Source organism: Aquila chrysaetos, chromosome Z (genome assembly GCF_900496995.4).
Source record: "Aquila chrysaetos chrysaetos chromosome Z, bAquChr1.4, whole genome shotgun sequence".
NCBI lineage: Eukaryota > Metazoa > Chordata > Aves > Accipitriformes > Accipitridae > Aquila > Aquila chrysaetos.
In genome coordinates this window covers 47,883,699-47,889,642 of record NC_044030.1, presented here as the reverse complement: position 1 = coordinate 47,889,642, position 5,944 = coordinate 47,883,699, and the positions used below count along the sequence as shown (strand labels likewise).

At 36.4% G+C, this 5,944-nt stretch overlaps 1 long non-coding RNA gene across 2 annotated transcripts in view; it reads right to left on the bottom strand.

The window, feature by feature from the left end:
* Positions 1 to 3,324: 3,324 nt before the first annotated feature.
* LOC115337383 overlaps positions 3,325 to 5,944 on the bottom strand; it is a 71,594-nt gene continuing 68,974 nt past the window's right edge. For both annotated transcript variants that reach the window (XR_003922119.1, XR_003922120.1), the window contains one exon: positions 3,325 to 4,323. This is a non-coding gene — a long non-coding RNA (uncharacterized LOC115337383). The remainder of the gene's footprint in view (positions 4,324 to 5,944) is intronic.

Here is a 5,944-nt window from a genome sequence, read left to right as displayed (position 1 = left end):
TTTTTTTCCTTTTGGTTTCTCAATCATATTGTTTCTATAAACAGGGAGATTTCAGAAAGAAACATTAGTACTTCCAAATTTTCCTTAAAGCAAAATCTTTCTAATAATTAAAAATGCTCATTTTAAACTTTCTTTCCCCATCTTTTTGCCATAAAACATGGTAATGTTCACTAATTAGCTTTATATAATCTTTTTTTAAAGTATTTATTTTTCACTATTTTCCCAGAAATTTCTAAATTAAGAAAATATGGCAGAAGGAAGCATGACATTAAAATTACTTTTAACAATTTTTGATGAAAATTCTTTGGAAATCTTGCTTTTCCTAACTGTTACATTTTCATGGGGTTTGGATGGGTTTTTTGGACAAGTTTTGCACATAATGAGATGCTATCATTTCTTGGTGGAGGTTTTCTTCCCTTTTACCTCATGGCCTTTGCTGTAATTGTTATGTTAACATCATAGACACAATAGTTTGAGGTATTTAGTTAGACAAGACCATGCAAAAAGTAGGTATAAAGGAAGAAGAGTAGAGATCCAAAGGCACAGGGAGAGAGTGAGGGGAGATAAGATTTCTCCAGAAGAAATACCTGAGAGACAGGAGAGATGAATGGATGTACTGGTGAGATCCCCAAGGGGCATTGTTTCACAAAGAAATATATGATCAAATCTGTCAAAAGCAATTGAGCAGCTATGGATGAAGACAGACTAGAGGTTCTGATTCATCTAAGAGGGAGAAAAAGACCTTGACAAAAGCAAATACAGCAAAACGCCTGAGGATGGGCATTATGAGAAAGATCCAGAAAGAAAGTTATCAGGTGAATGGTCCTTCCTGGTTACATCAGTGGAATGGATGTTGTGACTAGGGCGAGAAAGCAAGGAAGAAACTGCAGAAGGGAAGAGAATGGCAGGGTATTACAGGGCAAATTAAAAAGAAAGTAAGAAGTAATGGATAAATCTCTGATCACTTAGGGATTGATGTGCTGTTCTTCTAGAGGTAGTCAAGTCTAGTGCAAGGAGGAGACATATGCATGCAACGATCTTGTCTGAAGATAAAGAACAAACTGCTGGTGTTGGAGTTAGCATCTTCAGGAAGAAGTCAAAATAGAAAGATGGATTGTATGTATAAACTCTGTAATGTGATACAGTGTCTGTGATAGACATGAATCAGGATAATCAAACAGGGATTTCTTGTCATATTACCATGTTTCATATCCATAGAACGCCACAGGGAAAAATATCACCCCCTTAATCTTTTATGGTCTTTGGATAAACACAAAAATCCTCTAATCTCTGCTTCTAATCCTTCCCAGTTTCCACTGACACATTCACCAAGTAATGAGGATTGTGGGCAGTAAGAAAAGGGAAAATGCTGAAAGCTTGGCAGAGGCACATACTGTGTGCCTTTACCATGAGAGGGAGACAAAATACCACAGGTTAGATATAAAGGACACTGGGAAAGAATGGAAATTATTTTTTCCTCATTTCCTATGCAAGATAAATCACCAGTGACTCCATGAAAATCAGTGGTGCTCCCAGAAGCAGCTTACATGCATAAAGCCACAAATAAAGGTGGCTGGCCTACATACTTTTTCTGCTCAGAGTCTCCTACAGAACAAAAGAAAGGAGACATGTAGACTCTTTTCTGCTCCATCCTACGGACACTTGGGCTTCATCTTTTCCATGCGTTCCCTTGATCAAAGGAATCTAGTCTATTCTGAAATGAAACACTGCTGGAGAAACAAATGAACAAACAAAGCCAATGACAAATCCTCTTTTATATCTTAAATAGCTAACTGAAAAAGTTTCAGAACAGGACCGGGCACTTCTCTACATTCCAGATAACTTATGGCCAAGTTAGTTTTCAATAAATATACATGTCACTCATTCTCCAGCAAAGAAAATAGTAGAATTTCTATCATTTAACAATAGTAAAAACTCCAAAAAGTGTTTCACTGTGTTGTGATTATAATAATCTGTGTAATAAAGTATTTGAGTTCATTGGGCAAGGTATAAGTGAAAATCATGACTATAATTCATATGGTGCAAGGGCTACAAAATCAGTTACTCAGCATGTTTTTTTGACATCCCCATGGGGGCCTTATTTTTCATTTTTCATTTATTTTAGTCCTGTACCTGTTAAGCTGTTAAATCCTTTTACCTCTGCATTATGGTCTCCATATCTTTTCAATACATCCTTTTACTGCTCTGTTCAGTGGCTGTGAGTAACTCAGCATCATACAAGAACTGGGGTAAAAATGTACTAGCTGGAAAGCTTTGCCATAAATATGCCACACAACAAGTGTTTTCAATCTAGATTACTTTTAATTTGAAGACATGTTAGTAACAACTAAACTGTGAGCACAGCATAATGTCCCTCTTAGAGAGAAATAAGTATGCAGCTGATTTCTTCAGATTCACCATTCTGAGTTTCTTCAGAGCCCCATCAGGAAAGGCAGCCATAGAAAAAGTGAATACAGACCATTCTAAACTGTGAATTTCGAAGTATTTACCTATAATTTTTGCAAGTACTAATTCACAAAACTGAAATGAATATCAGTACAAATATCATTCTTCCCAAGATAGCTTTGCATTTTTATATGGTTTCATTATCTGAAGTAATTGCAACTGAAGGAAAAATTATTAAAGAATTGGATAAGATGTTATTCAAAATAGCAGCCTTTTGTAGTACCAAGGAGTTGTGCAGACTGATAAGACTGGGTTAGAGAGACAGGGGAAGTTTACATAAATGAAAAAAGGAGGTCTATAGAAGTGCAGAGGAATGTCTTCCCACTCATTGTTGAGAGGAAGGGATTAGGGTTGTTTATTTTCTGAAGAGGATTGATGGGATTTGAGAGGAGGACAGAAGAGACAAAGATGGCCCTAAAGTTGACCTGGATATTGGAAGGACAATGATATCCAGGATGACTCAAAAAGGAAGAGACAATTTAGTAAAAAATATTAGGAGTTCATTTGAAACTACACACAGTATTTGCAAATTTCAGTGACCAATTAAACATATACAAAATGCATTTGGAGATAGATTCTCCTATTAGTTAATATTCTTTCCTCTGCCCAGAAACACCTTTTGTTCCACATGAATATGTATTTTGGTGAAGATACAGACTATTTAAAACTTATTAATAATCCCTGAAAAGCTATTTAAATGCAAGTATTATTAAGCTATTCTTTAACACAAGGGTGCACTACATGTCTGGCATAAGAGACAAATCAGATGAGCTCTTAGCAGCTTCAATGCTGTCAAACTCTTCTGTGAGAGCAATGTTACTGAATTGACTCTACACAATTTTTGTAATAATACAAGTGTAGATTTAATGGGCAATTTTATTAGCAGAAGAGAATCTTTTTGACTGTAACAAAAACAAATGTCTTCCTTTTGCCAATCACAGTACTTTTTTTCTTAAAACTGCATGAAGATCTGTGTTTTGTTACTCACCACCCATTGAAAGAAGTTTTAAGATACTCTACCTATTCAGAGTTATATCATTAGGAATTCAGTAATGGCAGATGAAATAAAAACCATTGTACAGTAATGATGTTATCAAATCGAAAAGCTTTTCTTTCAGAAATCTCTTCAAAGTTTGTTAACTCAGTGAAGAAACTTGGAAACTAATCCTAATCACTGGTTTTTTTTTCAAAGACATTTCCTCATTCAGATAACGGCAAAAACTTGAATAGCTAACCAGGGCAAAGACAAGGAATAGTCTTTCACAGGTTGCTTCATTTCAAGGTCCCATATATGTAGATGATTCTGAAAGTATCTCAATTGTAAAAGGAAGATATTGCATTTATTAAATGGTTCAGGTTCATGACATTTTGTGGTCCTTATTTCTGAAACATTGGAAACAGCTTGTAAGTGTTAGCAATGCAATTCTGCATCTTCATATGCAAGTACACAATATGCAAACAGCTGGATAAAAGTGTATATGAACCCCTAGTTAGCAGATTACTAAAGACACTGTTAAACAATAGCATGCATTACGGCTTTTAAAATCACATTATTTCTGTGAAGATTTCCACCTTTTCCAGTATCTCTCCTTGTCCTATGTTGCTTCTCTTTTTTCTTTCTCTATCACAGGATTCTTGATTTCTTCTTGAAGCTGATCTTTTCCTTTCCCTGAAAGATCAGTTTCACCATTTCTCTCTCCTAGCAACATTTGCTCCAATCATCTGTTCTAGGTATTTCTTCCTCCTCCATACCTTAAGGACTTCTGAGGCTTCTGTGGAAGTAACTCTTGTTGTTACTATCCTTTTGCCTGCTTTCTCTTAGCCTTGGGGACAGTAACAGTGGGGTAATTCTTGAACCTTAAAAAGAAATTACAAAAATAATGTTACTGAAAAGACTAGAGTACAATTAGGAAGTAAATGGAGGAAGGAAAATAATGTCCTTAGAGTGCAGGAAGATGGAAGGTCATAATGGTGCTGGGAAGAGGAAATTCATTTAAAAGCAGGCATAGGACATCAAAATATCTCCAGCTAGGTGTTCCTGAAGGTGGCTTTGGAAATTATGTTATATGTTGATAAAGCCTTCCTGAAAGCATTAAATCTGAACTCAAACACAAAGGTTGACTAGAGAAATGACCTATCCCAAGCTTAAAATAAGAACCTATGGTCTCTTCCAGAATTATTCAGTGGAAGTTAACACAAATTTTCCTAGACATGTAGAGAAATGGGGAAAACTGGATGAATGTACAGACTGACTAAGACCCTGGAAAATGTCCCATGATCTGGGGAACTTTACTGCACCAGTAGCTGTTGGAGTAATAGGCCTTACAGAATCATAGAATCATAGAATCACTTAGGTTGGAAAAGACTGGTAAGATCATCGAGTCCAACGATGCAGATGAGTAATTTCTGTTTTAAAATCCTGTGATCATTGCTGACTACAAAAGTTGGTTGGAAAACAATAGTAGCGCCCAGAATCCTTGGAAGGTCTAACTGTAAAGATAGCAGTTCATACTGCAACCTGGAATCACTTTGTACCATCGGACACAGAGCTCCCCAAAAATTCAATATTCCGGTTGGCTGAAGCTTTTTCTGTCTCAAAGCCAGAATGATTTAAACAAAGACCTTAATCTCTGTATGCTGACTTCAGATGTGGCCTGTAAATTCAGTTGTGGAGAAATTTCGGGATATTTGCATTCTTGATTCCTCTAGTAAGACACTTTTCACTGGGCGGAGGGGCAGAACATAATGAAAGAAATTGCTGGAAAATGTTTATTTTCCAATCTGTCTGTATGATGGCTTTCAGGGGCCTTGGCCTCTTACACAAACATTTAAAACCAAGGGGAAAAAAAAAAAAATCCAAGCCCACCATTGAGAGGATGGATTAGATTCCAAGAAATGCAAATTCCTTAAATTGTGTAATCTGCATTACTTAATAGAGCAGGGAGCCAATTAAGAAGAGTCCCCTATTCAGTTTAATTAGGCTAAGTAGAGGTAAGGGAATCATATAGTAAAGGGAGGGGCATTCAGTAGAGAGACTCTCTCATGTATCTCTTTCATGTCTGCCTCCTCCACTGTGACAGAGCTAAAGATATCTAGTGCTTGACTTTCAACCTTTTAATGCTAGAAAGTAAACGAATCACACACTTTATATTATCAAGACTTTGAAATTGTAAGCCCCAGGCATTCTGCCTGATGCTAAGGGGAGGGGGGAGGGGTGGGAAGGGAAGCAGCGGGTATATTCATTCTTTCAAATCAACAGCACTGCCATGTTATATATAAATCTTAATTTCAACTTCCTTATATGCTTACATTGTCAACAAGCTCCTATAGCTCTTTTGTAATTTCTCTAGAAATGAAAAAATACTTTGTGCTATGAACTGCATGTTAATGCCAAACTGGAGAGTACAGCTCAAGTTACCAAAGCTGGGAAAGATAAGTTTCCTTTTCCTTCAAAGATCTCTATCAAAGTATGTGTTAC